At 39.4% G+C, this 21688-nt stretch overlaps 1 protein-coding gene and 1 non-coding gene across 2 annotated transcripts in view; both read left to right on the forward strand.

The window, feature by feature from the left end:
• SNTG2 (syntrophin gamma 2) overlaps window positions 1–21688 on the forward strand; it is a 553256-nt gene that overhangs the window by 21692 nt on the left and 509876 nt on the right. The gene's annotated exons all lie outside the window — the stretch shown is intronic.
• On the forward strand, window positions 20054–20235 carry LOC142455641 (U2 spliceosomal RNA). The gene has a single exon (XR_012785817.1). It is a non-coding gene; the product is annotated as a U2 spliceosomal RNA (small nuclear RNA).

The following is a 21688-nucleotide window of genomic DNA, read 5'->3' on the forward strand; positions in this document are numbered from 1 at the left end:
GCCAGAGCCAACACCTTTGGATCCACATGACTGTGCACCCACGGACCTTGTGGCCAGCAGCTCGCTGTACAGCCCATTACACCAGCAGTGTTCCCTTAAAATGTACAAGTCCCCTATCTATTGTTTGGAATAGAATGATCCAGGAAAATCAAGTTTCAGTAAAGTAGATAGAAAAAAAATGTTTCAGGTACAAAAGAGCGGCATTTCAAAAATGGTAACTATTTACACGGTATTCAGTTTTTCAGACAATGTTCAAAATGTTTTATGAAATGTACTAATAATGGTAAACAAGTTCTTAAGTTATCTGAAATGTTTGTATATTGAACGTTATTCATGAAAATATTCTCTACTGACATTTGGTTAACAAAATATTAAAATAATGTTAACTATTAAATATCAGTTTCTAATGTTTACACATTTAAAGTTATTAACACATTCATTAGCTTTGCTCACACCTGCAAGGGTAAATCAGAATGTATTGCACTATGGTTCTGGTTCATGCCCGTACAGTATCTATACCATACAATGTGTGTTTGCATATGTCTCTGAGATCAGTGGATTTCTGCAGGAAGATTTTCTTAGTGATACACATGTCTTCATCTTGTTTGGGTGCCTTCAAAAAGAAGAATGATATTTTTCTTCCTTAAAAATTGATTTTGAGATGAAGGCTCTTATTAAATTTTTAGAAAAACTGGAGTTTTATATTATTCAATCATTGGAGCTTTGAGACAATGTTATGCGAATACTACCATACATAAAACAACAATTTTCAGATGGATCAAGGGTATCAAAGAAGGTCATTGAGAACCTCAAAATTGAGCTAGGCGAGAGAAGACCTCCAACTTCCATGGATGAAGATACTGGCTGCCATCCAGAAACAGGTGCAAGGAGCTAGAAACACCATCACAGGGGTAGTTACTGAGTGGGCACCTCACATGGTGTGGCATTTTCAATTCTAAGTGACCATACTGATTGCAGCAAGCCTTTTGCTGCATGGTGGGTGTCAAAAACATTTCGGCCTGAACGGTGAGTGCAGTGGCTGCTATTTTCATCGGTCTTGGAAGGAAGACCATGACGAGTGAAGACAAATATTATGGGCCACTTCTCAACCAGTGAGAAGCCAAGGATGTACAATAAGGTCCAGAGAGCAGTCTCCAAGCTGGAGAGGTCAGCTCAGACGGTTACGACGATTGTTTTGCCCGACTTCAGGTGAAAATCTTGATAGGTTTACACAAAGGACATAAGATAATCATGTTTGCTTATTAAAGATGTTTTAATAAAATTGAAATCGGCAATGTATTTTCAATATATGGGATAGTACCTGGCATAGACTAGATGCCTAATACATATTGTTTCAATAAAATAATAGGAGATTAAAATCCATTATTTCAAAGTAATTTTAGAATTTTTATAGACTAAGTTATAAAACTGCTTCTCCATAATACAGTAAGTATAAATCTACTAGAAAAGGGTTGACAGTCTGGCAAAAAGCCACTTGAATATTGCTATAATCTCACTTTGTTTCTTTATTTTATTTGAAAGGTGACTATATCATTTGTACTTAAAAAAAGGCTTAATGATCATGAATTTTCCCATTTATGATTACTGAGGTGCGGCAATACATGATATTACAATGTGTTCTTTTGTTGTTTATAAAAGACTTTCATATGTAGATTTATCTTCATGATATTCAATTGCTGGTACTATTTGTAACATTTAATCCTTAATAAGAAGCTCTGAAACAGATAACTCCAATATGCCTGTTGCTTTTCAGACAGAGATTAATTTAGTGTAAGGAATTTCTTATTAAAATGAGCTGTTTTATAATGGCCAATTCCAACTTAGTAAAGTTGCTTCTGTTAATATTTTTAAATTCTCACAATAGTAATTATTATGAGGATAATACATTTGAATGTTGTCCCAGTTATGTAAAAAAGAAAAATAATTCAAGATCTTTCTTACAGATACTAAGTACATTCATCTCTATACTCTTATAGAAATGTGAACCTTAAATAATTTGCCTTAAGGAAATAGCTAGAGGTTTTATCTTTATTTTATGGTTTATATATATTTTTAAACATTTTATTAGGGGCTCATACAACTCTTATCACAATCCATACATATACATATATTTGTTCAAATATCATCTATTGAAGAATCTGGATATTGGCTAATTTTCCCGATAATTTCAAAAGCAATGAAATCTCAAGATTGTTAGGTACTCTTCAATAAATATTTTAAAAACTCTTTCCTAATAACTGACTTCAAATTCAAGGGTTTGGAGACATTATTTTTCATTGAAACTATTTGTTAGAAGGATCATAATTTAGGACAGGTTATCATATGTAAGTTAAAACTCAGAACACACAGAAACCTGACAACTTACCATATATACTCGTGTATAAGCTGAGTTTTTCAGCACATCTGTGCTGAAAAACTTGGGTTCGGCTTATACATGGGTCAGTGGTACCCCAGTGAGGTGTAACATCTCGCTGTCCCTCTCTCCCTGTCCAGGTAACTGGACGAGCGCCCATTATCTCGTGGGTGTTTGCCATTTCTCCGCTGTTCATTCAAAGCCCCACTGCCTCTGCAGGGCTTTGAGTGTTTGTTTACTCACATCTAACCAATCAGAGCCGTCCTATGACATGTATCTTTGAACAAGCCTTTTAAAGACCGTGTGGGAAAGATGTGGCATGAATGGATGTCATCTGGTCAAGCCGACTAACAAAGAAGGAAATCTCATGAAGCCTGACATAGAATTAATAGCAAAGTGGGTTTGAGATGCATGGGAAGACATTCCTGAAGACATGGTGTGACGTGCCTTCCAGAAATGTAGTATTAGTAATGCTATGGATGACAGTGTAGACTGCACTTTGTATGAAAATGACAGCAGTGATGGTGATGACGGCGATCTCAGTGAGGACAGCGTCTATGATGACCTCACACCAGCTGAAGCTCTGCATTGGGATATGGATGATGATGAGGAATCCAATTTTGAAGGATCTTAACTCTTTACATTTTAGCTTGGTTGCTGATTGAGCTCAGGGAATAGTACTCTTAAGATATCATTGCTGAAACCTTATTGTTTTTGTTGAATCTATTTTCCACTTACTGTTCTGGTTTAATAATGTTAAATAACTTGTTGTCCTTTTACTTTTATTTTTTTATTTAAAATAAACATTTAAATACATTACCACACTGATGTCTCAATTTTTAGTAATTTTATTTTCATTTGTTTTGATTATTGAAACTCACCAATAGCTTCTGCATGTTCCACCCTAGGCTTATACTCGAGTCAATCAGTGTTTCTGATTCCCCAGGTAATAATTGGCTTATATTCGGGCTGGCTTATATTCGAGTATATATGGTACATAGGCAGTAGGTAAAATGCACTCACTTCTCATTTCTTGTGAAATATTATGTAGCTATCTAGGGAGGAGTAATTTATTAACATACTTAATTGGTGTGAGAATGTGTGGGAGGAGCCCTCTCTTGGAGGGTGGCCCTTTCCTTTCAGAATGTCTGAACTTGGCAGTCTCCAGGGAAACGAGTGAATTGATACTTGAGAGGGCAAATTAGTATGAGTAGCTTCAAAAATTTCAAGGACTGATGGAATTAAATATAAAATTGATGAACAGAAAAAATATTAAAATTGCCAAGGATTATATTATGCTTGGATCCAAAATCAACACCCATAGAAGTTGTTAAGTGCCAACGAGTCAGTTCAGATGCATAGGGACCTTCTGTACACTGGAGTGAAACATTGTTCAGCCCCATGTCACCCTCACAATCATTGCTATGCCTGACAACATGTCCAAAGGATGTAAGATGAAGTCTTGCCTCTATGGCATGCTCTAGCCTGCTTCTCAAGGCACATCCACTTGACCTCTTAACAGTTTGTCCTTTTAGTAATTTCAGTGTGCTTTGCCAACACTGTGATTCAAATGCATCGTTTCTTCTTCAGACTTACTTATGCAATGTCCAACTTTCACATGCATGTGAGATCCATTTCAAAATACCATGGCTTAGCTTAGGTGGATCCTTGTCTTCAAAGTTGCATCTTGCCTTTAGAAAGTTGGAAGTGATTTTGTCCAGCAGGTTTAACTAGTGCATCACTCATGGGAACAGCAGTCTAGAAATCAAAAGATGTGTTGCCCTAGAAGTCGAAGTGGCAGTCAAGAATCCAAAAATCCAAAGATGTATTGCATGGGGCTAATATGTTTCCCAAGATTTCTTTTAAGTACTGAAAAGTAAGCACTTCACTTTGAGGATTAAGGTGTGCCATTTTTCCATTGGCTCATATACATGTAATATGAGCTATGCTATTTTCCATTGGCTCATATACATGTAATAACAATGAATAAGAAAAACAATAAGAATCAATGCATTTAAATTATGCTGCTGGCAAATAATATACCATGGACTACCACAGAATGAACTTCTGTGTTAGAAGAAGTATGATGAGAATGGTCCTTCTTAGCAAAGATGACAAGCCGTCATCTCAAATCTCATAGCTGTGTTTTCAGGTGAAAAACATCCTGGAGACATGCATGATGTTTGGAAAGGGAAAGGGGTCAACGATAAAAGAGAGGAAGACTGTCCATTAGAGAGATTGAAATAATGAATACAATAATACAGTCAAACCTACACATAACTGAGAGCATGGTTTGTGAGCAGACATTGTTTGCTCTGTTGTACATCGAGTTGGTATGTAAAAGTACAGCACATGTTATATGATAATAGTGTGAAATTATTAGAGATGCATTGACTCTATAGTCCCAGTCACAGCAACTCTATAAGACATTGTAGAACTGCATCTTTTGGGTTTCTGAGGCATTACATTTTGCGGGGAGCGGAAAGTGTTTTATTTGTCCCATGGAGTAGCTTGTGGGTTCAAACTTCTGACCTTACATTTAGCAGCTGATCTTGTGATCCACTGCAAATCCAGGGCTCCTTGCATTGAATTTATGGATCGATTTAAATTGATTTGTCAGTTTTCCCTTTGGTTTTCTATTCAGTGAACTCAATATACATTTTTATTTCAATAGTCACTTTACATGTATATCAGAAATGTTATATAGTTTTCACTTATTTTTTGAATATTTTGTTGATTTTGTACTTCCAAATGTCATGTTTTCATTGCTGTTTTAAATTTCCAATTGTTTTTCACTATAACTATTTTTTCCCAGTGATTTAAAAATATTTGCTGAGTCATGGTTCTATTTGTACCTTTCTATGCAATCCCTCTTCATCCTTTTAGCCCACTCTTCAATGTTTAGAAATTTCTTTTTTTTTTTAAAGAGCATGTAAATTGGGGACAGGGCATTTGATCTGTGTGGGATTTTCTAGGTTTTCTGCAAATTTGATGTTTTCTTTTATGAATTATTCAAAAATGTACTTGTTAATTAATTAATTCCTTACTATTCCTAATGATTTCTTTGCTTTTTCTTCTTCTTTGATACTCCCCTTAACATATACATCTTATTATTTGATATCTGATACTGCTCTTTTATTTCACATATATTTTTTATTTTGTTTATAATTTCCAACCTATCCTCAACTTGATTGAATGTTTCACTTGTAAGCCTTGAGTTTGCACGTTTGTCGGTGGCAATTGCAATCCCCATCTTTTCACTCTTGCAGTTAGGTCTTCCTCTCTGGAGGAGGCGGGTCTTTGCTGTGCTAATATACAGGATTAGGGTGTACGTATTATATGTCTTCACCTTCCTAGAGGGTGTGAACTGAGCCGCTAGCCTTCATTTCCCTGGAGGTTTGGTTTGCTGAAAGACAAGAACCATACTTACATGGAATCATTTCCTCTGTGTATAAGAACAATCTAAAAAGTAGAGAAAGAGGCTTTCTTGAAATGGCTGGGGGAAATGAGTTCTGTCTGAAGTGACAGGGGCAGGCACGAGATCATTAGACAGAGCAGAGGTGTACCACAGAGACAACGAGACCCTGAGGCAGGGCGGCAGGTAGACTTGCTGGTTCTTGAGAATAGAAGTCCAGGGACCAACCATGTGGCTGAGAAGCTGAGAACCACAGAGAGCAACTTGGTTTCTGGCTGAGGACTGGAACTGCTGTGGATTCATGCCATATCCTTTCTGTTTTCTGATCCTGACTTGTGTCACTTGTTAACTTCCTTAATAAACCGCCACGTTTGTGAGCTTTGACTGTGAGTTCTGGGTGACCATCACAAGGACTGATGTCCAGCAGAAAAGTGGAGCCACACAGAGGACAGTTGGTGTCAGGAAAGGACAAGAAAGCTGGAGGGTGAGTGGGTGTCTGACCTCTGCCCTGTGGCATGTGCCTGGGGCAGATGTAGAAATGGGTTTTCCTCCACCCTAGTGTAGGCAGAGCACATCCTACGTAGTCTCAGCTCTGCTCACTCTTAAGATAAACACATCTGATTCACACTGGAGCACTTTATAAGCAAACTGCAGAACATAAACAGAATATCTTGAAATCACAACAGATGAGAAAATCATCATGAAGTAGGGTTAGTCTATAAGATTAAATAACGATTTCTTTCCTCAGAAACCATAGATGACATATTTACAGTGTCCAAGGGAAGAAAAAAGATCAAAGCTGTTACCCAAGAGTTCTGTATCCTGCAAAACTACCATTCAAGAACGGGTCGAACACACGCAATCTCCTGTACGTTGGACATCTTAGCAGGCTAGACCAGTCCTTGGGGAAGGGAGCGTGCTTGGCAGAGAGTAGGGTGGTGAAAAAGAGGAGACTGTGAGGGAGGTGAGCTGGCCTCACACAGAATGCGATGGTGAGGATGGCGCAGGCGGGACAGCGTTGCCTCTGTGGTGTTTGGCTAGCTCTGAATCCGAAGCCTCTCGATTGCACTGAACAACAGGAACATAAACAAAAGCCAAGGGAGTTTGCCACCGCGAGGCTTACTGTATAATAAATGCTAAAGGTCATTCCATAGTTTGATATGAGAACACTGTGCTTTCCTAAATGGACACCATGATAAGTTGGTTAAATAATTGATGTAAATCAAGACACGGATGAGGCACAGCAGAGCAGGAGTAATTATTTGTGGGCAGGGAAGTGCCCTTTCAGAGGGTTTTCTTGCTGAGGAGTGGCTGCCTGTCAGAAATGATTTTAACAAAAGTGTAGCATGCTCTCTTATCGTTTCCTGTTATCCCTTCCAAAGACATTTCCTCTTCTCAGAGCGTGGAGACCAGGAACACATTTGTCCTACTTAGTATGCAAATGCGTGGGCTTCTTTCAACCAGCTGCTAGAGTGAGTTTCCACTTTAAGATTTTTTTTAAACCCCGAATGGCACATGTACGACGATCTAATACGTGCATACTGAATGGGGGTTGTGGGGATGCAGCGGTAGAATTACCGAATGCCACGCAGGAAACTTGCTTCTGATTCCAAATCAAGTGTAATCATGTGAAGGATTTTAATCTTCAAAATAAATTGTTACTCAGGGTTGACATCCATAAACTCATGTAGTTGATTGTAAGGTAATCATGGAAAGACAGGCAGTTAGCCTGCAAAGCATTCATTTAGATCCAGAGAATCACAAGGAATAATTACAATATTAGTTAATGGTTACAGTCCCAAATTTTCAACTATTCGGCATTGGTCTTTTTTGAGAGGACACTAGAAGAGATTTCAAACTTGAGCTTGACTTGAACCCCATGGTGATCCCTTGCAGCTAAAAGCCTGAGGTCAGTGGTGGCGGACTCAAACCCTCCTTGTTCAAAGAGTACAATTCTTTCGTCATTTGCGAACAATTGGAAACCCTGTGTTTCCTATGTAAAATTCTCCCCTGGACATCTCACCTAATGTGGGTCAGTGTACTACTGAAGATTCGCATGTCTGTATTCTCTCCGGGGTAACAGACTAGTCAAGGGGTGCACCTTCTCTCCATGGTGGAGAGTGGGGAGATCGTGTAGGTCAATGTCTCAAGGCTAGTTTTAAAAGACGAGCTCTGTTCTTGTTACAGCGTTCTGGGCCAAAGTCAATTTCAGAGACGTTTCCATCACTTACAACTTCTATGTCTCTGTGCTTAAGTTTAGAAAAATTTCAAACAACATTTTAATGATTTAGATGTTGCAGAATTGACAAAATGATGGGGAGCTTTTTAAAAAGTGGAAATGACTTATTGTTAAGTTTAGCTTCACCTAGGTAGATTACTTCCTTTTCTTTATAAATGCATGTATGTTTGCATATGCATTTTCAAACCATCATAGTGGCTTGTACCTTATGCAATCTGAGAATATTATTAGAAGATACAAAGCATGCAGGTGCAACCAAACGATTAGTAGATGCTTTCATTTTGTGACGTTGTCAGACTAGTTTCAGGTGAGCTCTCTAGGCTGGCACGAAAGGCCTGCTGGTCACAACAGCTAGAGGCTGTTACACTGGGGCCTCAATGCTTGACGCCGAAAGCCAATAGGAGTGATGCATTGGCTGTTCACTAGAGACTGACCCTTTTAGGAAAAGAGTAGAAGGACATTGACAAAGGGACAGGAAGATTTTCACTAGGGGCACTGTGGCCCAGTGGTTAAGCGCTTAAGTGAAAGGTCAGTAGTTGGAACCCAGCCACAGCTCTGTGGGAAGCATGTGTGACAGTCCCCTGTAAAGCCTTTCCTCCAGTCAGTTGACACAGCGCCACTATGGAAACAATCCCGTGTTGTCAATCTTCCCAGCAACAGTTCAGAGCAGCTGTTGCCCACAGGGCAGACAAAGGGTTCAAATCCCAGAGCTCTTGGTTTAAAACTAGGACACCCAGCTGCCTTGGTAAACATCAAAGCCTTAGAAATACAAAGGGGCGGTTGTACCCTGTCCTGTAGGATTGTGGTGCGCCTGAATACATTCCACAGCACTGTTTTGGTGTTTATGCTTGTTCTGGATGTTCAATTGTTAGATCCAAGGACTTTATCTGGGAATTCATCACTTTTTAAAAAAGAGTGTGTGCCATCAGTAACTTCTGGCTGACAGAGACACTAGAGGATAAAGGTGAATGGCCCTTTAGAGCCTCCTCTGTGATTCTGATGTGAGTAGGTGCCTGGGTGTCTTTTGTGTGGAGCCTCAAAGAGGGTTGAACTGCAGACATTTTATCAGGGTCACGCTGGCAGTTGCGCTGTGTGGTTAGGAATGAAGGAGGTACATTGTCCCTCAAAGTTAGATTATTTTATAACATTGTGCTCTTTTTGTCATTTCTGTGATTTCCATATGTTTGAATTACACTCAAACCTAAATGCAGAAATTTAAAATGATCATCTTTTTAGTTCCTAGGTATTTCTTGATTATACAAAACAGGATAACCATTTGCTAATTTGTTAAATACGTCTGGAAACGGCTCGATTACAGCTCAGTCTAAGGAGCCCTTTTTACAGGTAAACAGAAGAGAGATGATGACATTCATAGTAAACGCAGGAAGAAAAGCTTCCTTGAGCCTAGAGGACAGATGATTATGCATAATTCATGGCAGGGACTCATTTTTCCTTAAGGATTCGGGTAAAACATTATTGCCATCAGGAAACACAGTTGTTCTAAGTCACTGGCACAACACCACACATCAAAAACAATGTATTGGGGATGACTAATACATCTTTATGCTCTGTTTCCTACTTTAACTTTAAGATAACGTGAAGTTTTCATTTATCGCTTATTTTAAGAAGAGTGTGAGGGTTCATGCAAAGATAATACCTTTAGCTGACATTTTATCAGAATTTTACTTTAGCACTGAATGAGCCATTTAATGTCTATAATAAACAGATAACTCTGGTAGTTTTAAATATACAGTGGAATGCCAGAAGAATAATAAAACCAGGCACGGTAGAAAAATAAGCAGAATGCTTCTTGGAAGTTAGGACAGCGAGACTCCCACTAGCGTTAGGGGGAACCCTAGTGAGATGGGCAGACCCCACAGCCCTAATCATGGTCTCACACATGCCAACATTCTTGAAGGTGAAGCCATGTTTTATTGCAGACGATAGTACCATGATTTTGAGTCTACTAGTGACTATCTGACAGCACTTCTGATTCATTTACTTTTAAAAAATGGAATAAATAATATTTAAAAATTCTATTTTACAAAAAGTAAATAGGTTTTGTTTATAGTGGCATTAATACATGAGAGAATGAAGGATTGTAAATTACTCATGGAACACAGGTAACAAGAATTATGTTCCTGATTCGGGCTCCTGGCAACCTCGTGTTGTACGAACCAGAACTGCCTTGTAGGGTTTTCTTGGCGTAATCTAAAAGGAGTGTATGTGGCTCAAGATGTAAATACTCAGCTGCTAACCAAAGTCAAAAAGTCGACCCCAACAAGTAACTCCTCTTAAGAAAGGTAGAACAGAACGTTGGCTTTCCTAAAGATTACAGCAAAGACACGTGTATGGGGCAATTCCGCGCTGGTGTGTGAGGTCATTGTGAGTAGGAATCACCAGGAAGAATCCTAACCACAGTGAAGATAATTTTAAACGGAGCAGAGATCCTGGCCCTTTTTCCTGTGCTGATACCACTTGGTGTGTTAAAATCACCCACTTTTAGCCACAGTGCATCACAACGCATTGGTGCCACGCAGGGAATTTCCCAAGCACTGTCACAACCTCAGAAAGATGCACAGCTGTCATCATTGAACAACATGGAAGGGAGGCTTGGACGCCTCCAGAGGTGCCTCAGTGACAGACTGGAGGCTCTGTTGCCGACAAGGCACAGCCTCGAAACCGATGTGGTCGTGGTGTCTGCACACACGGGGTTGGCCTGCCAGAACCCAGTCAACAGCAGCATGTGGTTGTTCTTACTTTTATTGTATATAAGCGGAAACCAGCACACAAAGAGGTTGAATGAGACACCTAAGGCTAGAGATAATACGTTTCTGGGCTGTAACATAAATATTGGTCTGTTCTCTACAGAGTTTGTGATATTCCTCATCACTCTCTGCTACTTATCAAATAGCAAATACTATTTGTGAAACTCTGCTCCCCATTCTACTTTAGCCTAGATTTTCATGATAAAAATGTTTGTGACAAACTAGAATGGATGGCCTTGGGCAAGATACTTAAACCAGACACAGGAACAAAAACCACTTTATTCTCTTTAAGCACAAGCATTGTCATCCAGTAAGTGGCAATAACACAGTGACTTTGAGGCTGGGCCGAAAGTTTGGTGTGCAGTGTGCTGTCCGCTTTGCCGTGTCTTTGGATTCGGGACTCAGGTTCTCTTCTGCATTAGTCATCAACTCTGCACAAGCAAACACACATACACACACACACACACACACACACAGACTGAGTTCTGGACTGTTCTTTGAATTCAACCATGAGTAGCCAGTCTCAAACCAAACACTAAGCTTTACTGATTCCATATTTCTCTTCGTTTATTTTTAATTCTGCAACCAAATTACACTATTTTTCATACATGTAGGAAGGTTACTCAATTATTTGTTGACCAAAACCACACTCTTCAATTTCTTGACATTCGTTTGTTAAATTCATGCAGAAGTCACAGTCTGCGTTATATGCGATTGTTTTTGAATCGGATAAACAGCGTTACTCAGCAGAGCGACGGCTTTTGTTTCCCTCACAGTTTTTCGTGTTGTCGATTTTTAAAGACACCATACTTCCTTGGAGATTTAATATACTTTCCAGGATACGTCGAGGGAATGGGAGGGGCTAGCCAGATTACCATTTCTGAGACCTTAATGAGTTCAAAACCACCTGGCTCTGTAACATCTGAAACATGTAGAAAATTGTTGAAGGTATTATATTTTGTTGTTACTGTTGTTTCTGCCACTGTTTATGGGGAATACAATCAAGGCATAACACTGATATAAAATGTAAATCAAACTTCACTAGAAACCTTGTTCAATTGTGACGCCGTGGTCTAAGCGTACCCGCTACTGTACAGTACTGGCAACATTTCCTGCTGTGAACGTTGGTTGCTGTGCAGCAACTTCCTCTAAAATGATTCACATTAAAGTCAGTGGAGCAAAAGGAGCATCGTATGGAAAGCACTTCCTCCAAGCAGTTGTCTGTAACTACGCTAATTCAAGAAATCTTGGCCATCTCGTCGAGTCTGACATATCCTTACCTGACAGGACACAGTCATCCTGGCCCACCTGGTTTCCAAGGCTGTAATCTTTATGGAAAGCGATTACTGTGTGCCTTTCTCCTACTGAACAGCTAGCTAGTGGTTCCAAACCCTGACCTTTGACTTAGTTGCCAAACATAGAACCATCGAATCACCAGGGTGCTTTTTTAACTCCATACCTTTTTGACCTTCTTACAAGGAGCCCGGATGGCATAGTTGGTTACATATTAGGCTACTATACACAAGGTCAGCAGTTCAAATCCACCAACCTTTCCATGGGAGAAAAATGTGGATTTCCACTCCTGTAAAGAGTTATAGTCGCAGAACTCACCGAGGCTGCTCTACCCTGGCCTGTAGTATCCCGATGAGTCTAAATAGACACAATGGCCGTGGGTTTTGGTGTACTGTTCCTGTAGTACTCAGTATCTCTACTTAGTACTCACCATGATTATAATATAGTTATAATTGTGTGTTTGGTTATTTAGTATCTTACTCCCTTCTACAGTAATCCCCTTTATAAGTTCAGCAAGATCAAGCAATGCATTTTAAAATTCTACTCTATTCCCAGAGGCAAGAGTGAAAGGCTTATGGTAGTTGATCGGATAATCAAATTAATTGAACAAATTATTTAAAACATACTAGGAATAAAATAAATCTGATTTGTACTGATTCTCATTCCATTTGCATAGTCTAGGAAATTCATGCTTTTAAAATTCTCATGACACTTCCAAGTTTTCAAGATGAAGGGATTTCTCCAAGGAAGATAAAAGACAGAAACCAGGTGTTATGATGAAGCTTCGGGCTCTTATGCTTCCCTCCATTGAAACCACAGAACGTAGAGAAAACTTTCAGATTCTGAAAGTGGCCTTTAAAATATTCTATCCCTCAGGAGAAGGGAATCTGTATATTAAAATATTATGGATGAAGCAAGAGCCCCATTGAACAAAAGCAGATTCGTGAATACTGTTTGATAACAGGTTTTGATTTAATCTGTCTACTGCTTTGCAGCCTCTTTGTCCTTATCTTATTTCTATCCGAATTATTTTTAAATTAGTTCACAAAGTAGGTATTCCTGCTACCTTGAGCTCACCTTCTAAAGAATTGTTTTGTACGCTAAAGCTGGGAAAATCTTCCCCAAACACGTTTCATCTGCTACTCCCTGATTAATATTCTTTCATGACTGCTCATTGCTCCCGGATAAAATGTGCCTCAGATAACAGTATAATTACAGTACTTTCACCAAATCCTTTTTTCTGTCCTTAGTTGCATTTTAAATATAACATGTGTTCTTTTTACCCAGAATTTGGTCAAAATATAATAAAGGGATGAAGAAGACCAGGAGCATATTACATATTTTTGGTTTGCCAACTTTCTTTCTACAGGGAAACTTGCAAAGACATAGCAGTTAAAAGAACAGTAGATGAATTAATCACATAAGGGATAGTGGTTGATCCAAGAGATATAAATTTGTGTTGCAACTTTGCCTGATTAGAGCACACAGGAGCAAATGAAGGGGGAGGAAGAGAGAGTGGAGCACAGCCTGGCTCACCAAGCCCTGAAGACGGTATTCCTGCTCAGAGCAGTCAATGCACAGAGGGCCAGCCCGACTAAGAGACACGGCATCCCTCACTGACCCAGTATGGAGTATGGCAGTATGGAGGATAACACTGGAGACACAGTTTGGGAATTGTGCCTGATCTGACCTCACCACACTGAGGCGAAACACTAAGGGTCTGCAACAGAACGTCAAGGTGTGCAGAACAACGAAGGTCTCTGGGAATACCAAAAGTAGACTTTAAGGCCAGAGGTTGGCACACCATCAGATTCAATGGGAAAACACTCCTAAAGTGCAACAAACAGACCTTGAACTATTTAAAGGCTTTTTTTGTTTTCTTTTGTTGCTTTGTTTTGCTTTGTCTTGTTTACGTGCATATTGTTATCTCTGTATGTCTATCTTGCTAAGATAAGTAGATAAACAATCTGAAGGAGAAAGCAACAGGACCTAAGGTTCTGGGATCACATGGGAGAGGGGGAGGCAGGGGAAAGGAATAAAGTGAGTGTTAACTAACTCAGGGACAAGGGAAAACAGTGATTTAAAATTGATGGCAAGGAGGGTGTTGGAGACCTGGTAGGGCTTGATCAAGGGCATTGTAACGAAGAGGAATTACTGAAACCCAACTGAAGGCTGAACATAATAGTGGCACAAGAGGAAAGTAAAAGGAAATAGAGACAAGAAGTAGGAGGCAAAGGGTATTTTTAGGGGTCTAAATACAGGCATGTACACATGTAAATATATTTATATATGACTACGGGGAAACAGGTCTATGTGCATATATTTATAGGTTTAGTATTAAGATAGCAGATGGACATTGGCCTTCTATTCAAGTACTCCCTCAACACAAAACACTTTGTTCTGTTAAACTGACATTCCATGATGCTCACCTTCCTGACACTCGTGAAAACAAAGTGGATACATAAGCAAATGTGGTGAAGAAAGCTGATGGTGCCTGGCTATCTTAAGATATAGCATCTTGAGTTTTAAAGGCTTGAAGATAAACAAGTGGCCAACTAGCTGAGAAGCAACAAAGCCCACATGGAAGAAGCACACCAGCTTGTGTGATCATAAGATGTTGATAGTATCAGTTATCAGACATCAAGGAACAAAAAAATCTTATCATTGTGAATGAGGGGGAGTGAGGGGTGGAGACCCAAAGCCCATCTGTAGGCAACTGGACATTCCATTACAGAAGGGTCAGGGGGAGGAGACAAGTCAGGGTGCACTATACACCAATGAAACATACAACTTGCCTCTAGTTCTTCAGTGCTTCCTCCCCACCACTATCATGACTCCAATTCTACCTTACAAATCTGACTAGACCAGAGGATGTACACGGGTACAGACAAGAGCTGGAAACACAGGGAATCCAGAACATAGAACCCCCCTCAGGACCAATATAGAGAGTAGCAATACCAGGAGGGTAAGAGGAGGGTGGGTGAAGATAGAGGGAACCCATCACAATGCTCTACCTATAACCACCTCCCAGGGGGATGGATAACAGAAAACTGCATGAAAGGAGACATCAATCACTATAAGATATGAAAAAAATAATTTATAAATTATCAAGGGTTCATGAGGGAGGCAGGGTGGGAGAAGAAGGGGGAAAATTAGAAGCTGTTACCAAGGGCTCAAGTAGAGAGAAAATGTTTTGAAAATGATGATGGCAACAAATGTACAAATGTGCTTAACACAATCGATGGATGTATGGATTGTGATAAGAGTTGTGTGAGCCCCCAATTAAAATGAATTTTTTAAAGTGTTGAATAACAAGTATATCACTTTGAAGACTAAGATGTGCCTTAACTAATTAATGATATTTTCAATTTCCTCATATGCATGTGAAAGTTGGACAATATATAAGAAAAAATGAAAGAGAATTCACGTATTTGAATTAGGGTGTTGTAGAACATTGAAAGTGTCATGGACAGTCAGAAGAACAAATAAATCTTCAATGAAAGAAGTGAAGCCACAGTGCTTTCTAGAGGTGAGAAAGGTGTGGTTTGGTACCATTGAGGCAATCCCTACTCATAGTACCCTTATACACAACGGAAGAAAACACCGGCAGGTCATGGGTCCTCCTGAACATTGTTCTTAACCTTGAGCCCATTGTTCGAGTGGCTGTGTCAGTCCGTCTCATCAAGGGACTTAGGCTTTTTCACTGGTCCTCTACTTTAACGAGCAAAGCAAATGGAGGAAATGGCGAAGGCCAAAGTTAAACAGACTCCTTTCAAGCATAATTCAATTCAGGGACACAAAGGCAAATGATATAATGAAATGTGTTAATTCCTAGAATTAGAAAACCCAAAGAGAAGAACAACCTCAGCGAATCTTAAATTGAAAGACGCAAGAAAAATCCAACCCTAGTCTTGAGTTGCAATATCAAAAGGTTCTGTGGGAAAATCTTAAATGATACAGGAAGCATCCAAAGAAAAAATGACACGAGGAACACTGGACCGACAACACTCGTTCGCCTTTCCCCGTTTTAATCAAGTAGCATCTGAGCAAGAAGCAATGATATCAAAGGAAGAAGTTCTAGCTGCCCTGAAAGTATTCACCAAAAACAAGGCTCCAGAAATTGATTTCAATGCCAATTGAAATGTTTCAACAAGCTGGGAGGCACTGGAAGCACTCTCTGCCAGGAACTGTGGAAAGCGGCTCCATGGGCAACGGAGTGGGCGATATCCGTATGTGTAGGCGATATCCGTATATGTACCCATCCCCCCCCCCAAAGGGAACCCAGCAGAATCTTCCACGTACAAAAGACGATCATTGATATCACAAAAAGGGACCTTTTGCTGAGGATCGTCCGACAATGGTTGTAGCAGTACACAGACAGACACGTCCGGAGCTTCAAGTCAGATTCACAAGAGGGCATGGACAAGGAATGTCATTGCTACGGTCAGTTAGATCCTGCCTGAAAACAGTGCAGAAAGATGTTGGCTTGCATTTCATTGACTGTGCAACCTCCTTCTGTGTGGAACAAAACGAACTATGGATAATTTTGAGAATTCCAGAAAACTTCTTGTGCTCATATGGAAACTGCACGTGGATCAAGAGGCAGTTGTGCAGCGAGAACAAGGGAATACTGCGTGGCTTAAAGTCAAGTCATCAGAAATGCTGACTTTGATGAAGGAGAATGTGGCATCAGGATTGGAAGAAGGCTTCTACAAAACCGGAGTTATGCTGATGACACAGCCTTGCTTTCTGAAAATGAAGAGGACTTGAAACCTTGCTGGTGAAGATCCCGGACTGCAGTCGTCAGTGTGGATTAAAACTCAACACAAAGAAGAGAACCCCTCAAAACTGGTGGACCAGTAGGTAACATCATGATACAGGGAGAAAAGTTTGAAAATTGGAAGGATTCTGTCTCCGTTGGATTTACAACCAGAACTCATGGGAAGAGCAGTGAAGAGCTCGAATGATGAGTTCCATCGATCTCATTTGCTGCAAAAGACCTCCTGGTTGTGTTGGGAAGCAAGGACGTTATTTTGAGGAGTCAGGCACACTTGCCTGACATGCATGTGAAAGTGGGCCATTGGATAAAGACCTGGCTAAGATGTATTGATAGAATTGAATTGTGGTGTGCTATTGAAAGTACCATGGACTACTAAAAGGACAAACCAATCCATCTTGGAAGAAGTAAGGACAGAGTGCTCCTTACAGTCAATGATGGGGAGACATGTTGGACATGCTGCCAGGAAGGACATCATGCTCAGGAAAGTAGAGGCACTGTGAAAAGGAGGAAGAAATGAGAATAGTGAGACTTTTCTCATGAAGTTTGGGTATAATCTTTCCCTGGCAAAGTCATCATGCTTAGTAAATTCGTGGCACAGGAAAAAGAGGAAGAATCTCATCAAACAGACGGAGCCAGTGGCTGCAACAGGGAAACAACCTTAAGAACAATTGTGAGGTTGGGAAGGACAGGGCCGTGTTCGTTCTGTCTTACACAGTGTTGCTACTACTAGGAACCAACCCACTGCCAGCTAACAAGAGCACACACTCAGAGAGCATTTTATTTGGGTTTGGGGTGGGTGTCTGGACCCAAATCCAAACCAATCTTCAGTTCAAATAGGTGATGAAAATGAGAAGTCTATGCCCCTTTCATTTCAGGGAAAGGGAATGTGTGTACTCAAATCCTCATAACATAAGACATTTCTCTCTGAGTTAGGCTGCAGCTATTTCTGACCTCTCTAGCCTATTATATACATGCTACCATGTGCACATCCCTCAAGCACTCTGCTCATTATTTTAAAGCGAATTCTTTTTTTGTATTTAAACTACCTCTTGACATGTGGTATTTGATAGTATCAGGTAATTTCTAGGAGCCCATTACCTGATTCCAATGCCAAAGGATGGTGCTGAATAAATAAATAAACGGTGAACAAGTGAAGAAAAGGGACAAATGATAAAATTGTTACTGTTGATGCTATGGAAGCATAATATCCATAGGTAATTGGCGTTATTCTACGAACACACACACACACACACACACACACACTAAAAAAATAAATAAATCAAGTATCAGTTTTTGAATCCACATCTTTAGTCTGCAAGTCCAAAGCCTATTTTTGCTATTGCAGTGTAGAAATATTGTCACAATTTAACAAGGAGTGACAGGGGCCTGTTTGTTTCTCTAATAGGGCTGTCTTCAGCACCACTAGGAAAGAGATGTGATGGGCTGAGCAACTTGCTAGAGGAGATTCTCTGTGCGGAAGTCCAGTATACTAGTCTCTCCTTTTTTCTCCACAGGAAACTTCTCTTCATTTTTTTTTTCAAAAGCAATCACCTCAATTTGTGAAGATACAAAATCCAATCATCAAGTGTTGCCAGAGAACCAAATACATATAAATCACTTTCATTTTTAGACACAAACTGATTTCTAAAGCAAAATTAAAAAAATATATATCTATAGTCTGAAGAAAACAACTCCAATTCCTCTAGAGTAATTGTCTTTTTTCTCACTTAATATATACCAGACTCTATCAAAGAAAAGCTACCAAGAAAAGTGTCCCTGCTTTCATGAAACATAAAGACAAGTTGATTTCCCCCCTCTTTTTTGGTAAATGAAGAAGCTGGTGAGAATGTACTTTCGTGTTAGAGAGACGTCTGTGATTAAGAGGCTCCTTTCCTCAAGACAGTGGCTTGCAGTAGCTCTTAGAGGATGATTTCTTTTGTCACTGTTAGCCTTTTCCCTTCTGGGAAGGGGTCAGTCAAATTCTCAACTGGAGTTTTGGAGACATGGCTACTGATGACCATTCTCCACCTACGACCTAAGCATGCTCGCCAGTTCTCACTGTGCTTGTCTATTGAATCAACTAGAAAGGCTTGTCATCTGTACATCAGATGGTACAGAATAATTTTGTTTTTCAGAGATAATCTGACCCCAAGTGAACTGCTACCTCAGCACTTCAATCAGAAAGTTGGCTTTCACTAAAGATAATTTTATAAGAATAATTTATCCCACCAGTAGGAACGCTATGCCCATGTTGGAAGTGATTTCAAGGCCGTGGCCATTTGCTCATTTTTGTTTTGTTTTTGTTAAAGGTTTTGTTTGTTGACTGTTTACCCTTGCTCATCTTTCAACTGGCATAAATATATCTACTCTCTCATGTAGACTAATCTTAATTTTCTCTCAGGAATCATGAATATTAAAGTAGGCACGTGTTATCCCAGTTTTAGAGAAAGCAGTATTGTGCTCAGATGCATACTTATTTACTTTTCTGAGATGCAGATTTCAGAAAAAGAAGAAAAGAAGAGGGGTCAGAGGGGTCGTGTCATTAATCATTGTTAATTATTTTATTTGCAGGGTGTTGTGTATACATAGAAACAAAAATATTTCTTACATTTTCTTACTTGCCTGAGTATCCACTGTCCTTTTGGACAGAAGATTGGATGGTCCCAAGCACGAGTCTGGCTATGGCTCTTTTGGAATCATTTAGACACCCTTGTTACCAGCTGTGAACCATTTGTTTAGGAAAGGTGAAACATTGGGTCTTTCAGGAAAGAGAAAACGTGTGATCAGGTTTCAGTTTTCATTCTGCCTTTTTGAAAAAGCCCCTCTTTACATGCATGGAATGAGACTGAATAATTCAAATAATGAAACGAAACTGTGTTTCCTTTAGGTGAGACTTCCTCCTCCTGTAAAGATTTAGTCTCGGAAACCTCAGGAGCGGGTCCAGGCTGTCCTCGTGGGTCGGCACGAGTTGAATTGACTTGTGGAAAGTGGGTTTGGGATCCAGGAGGTATCATCAAGATTGTCATAGTTAGAATTAGAATATGCTCAGTGATATATATATATATATATATATATATATATATATATGGTATACATAGGGTGATATATGGATTTCTTTGGATGAAGTAGGAAGTAACAAGGGTACCAGTGGTGGAACCAGTCTTAACATCTTTCTAAGTAACGTATAGATTGGCCTTTTTGCTAGGATCAAGTGTAGTATCTGTTCTTATCAGTTTAATATCCGATACGTGCTCTATCTGAGGACCATATATTAAATTTGCAAGTAGGAGTTGGACTAGGAGCCTGCTCTGTCAACTCCACGCATCGACCTGGTATTGCAGGACTTTCAGGAATGGTGCAGCCCCTTGAGGGAATCTTAAAAAAAATTCTATGAAATATCGAGGGTAGCAGTTCTCAACCACGATCTTCTTGGGGGTCGAACGACCCTTCACAGGGGTTGCTGGATTCATAACAGTACCAAAATTACAGTGATGAAGAAGCAACAAAAATAATGTTATGGGTGGGGGTCCCCTCATTATGAGGAACTGTATTAAAGGGTCACGGCATGAGGAATTTTGAGAACCACTGATCTAGGGGCTATTGCTTCATTAGCAATTGAAACTTTGTTTTTCTTAGAGGATTTATTTTTTACCAGGGAAGACAAAATGCGGCACTGTTTTAATTAAAGCACAGATTGTGTTGTTTAAAGAAAACGTCCTTGGCATTACAGAAAGATAGAACATGTTAGAAACACCAATAAATGGTTAGCAATTTTAGAGTATATGTGTGTATAGCATATATATATATATATATATATATATGCTACATTTTGTGGAATATTTATAAAACAGTAGCACATTTTTCTCATTAATATTTTCTTAAATGCAAATATTTGGACATAATTAATTGGGTAATTCATTATATTATTATTCTTATATATGCATGTCTACTTAAAAATCATTTTGTGACATAAATATTTAAAAGCTATTTATGTACTTAATATTGTCTTAAGTTATTTAGAAAATGCAGAAGTTGGAAAAAATGTGGTATTTATCCTCCAACTGTAATGTAAACGAAAATGGGGGAGATTGCCTGAAACAAATGAACAAACAATACATACCCACAACCATTCAGTCTATTCTGACTCAGAGTGACTCTGTAGAACAGAGTAGACTGGTTAGTTATGTTTTCTGAGTCTGCAAATATTTATGAAGCTGAAAAGTGCCTTATTTCTTTGGCAGAAAGGCTCTGGATACAAACTGCTTTCTTTCCCCCCCCCCCAATGGTTTTATTGACACATGATTTACATATCATGCAATTTGATAGTTCAATCACAGCAAGAAGAGGTGTACGTACAGTCACCAGCAGAATCCTTTTCTGAACATTTTCTTCATTCCTGTACTCGTGGTTAGCCCTCATTTCACCCCAACGTTCCACACCTCCCGGGAACCATGATTCAGCGATGGCCTCTGTTATAGACTTACCAATCCTGGATTTTTTTTTTCCAATCCTGGATTTTATATATAAATAAAACCTTTTAAAAATCCCAAACCACAATAAAAACTAACAATCATAGCAGAGTAAAACAGCTTACAACCTCAATTAAAAAGAAAGCAGAAATCATTAAAAACTAGAACACAATTAAATGGATCAGAAAGGAGATGAACTGATAGATCGATAATTTTTAGACGTAACTGCATCTGCAATATTCCACTGCCTAGCTTTTTGCTCAGCCACCCAATGCATCACCCACTGCCCCGCATTGCTCCTGGATTGACAGCAGATGTCAAAAATTAAAAAAATGCAATCTGATCTATCT

Source organism: Tenrec ecaudatus, chromosome 8, assembly GCF_050624435.1.
Source record: "Tenrec ecaudatus isolate mTenEca1 chromosome 8, mTenEca1.hap1, whole genome shotgun sequence".
NCBI classification, from domain to species: domain Eukaryota; kingdom Metazoa; phylum Chordata; class Mammalia; order Afrosoricida; family Tenrecidae; genus Tenrec; species Tenrec ecaudatus.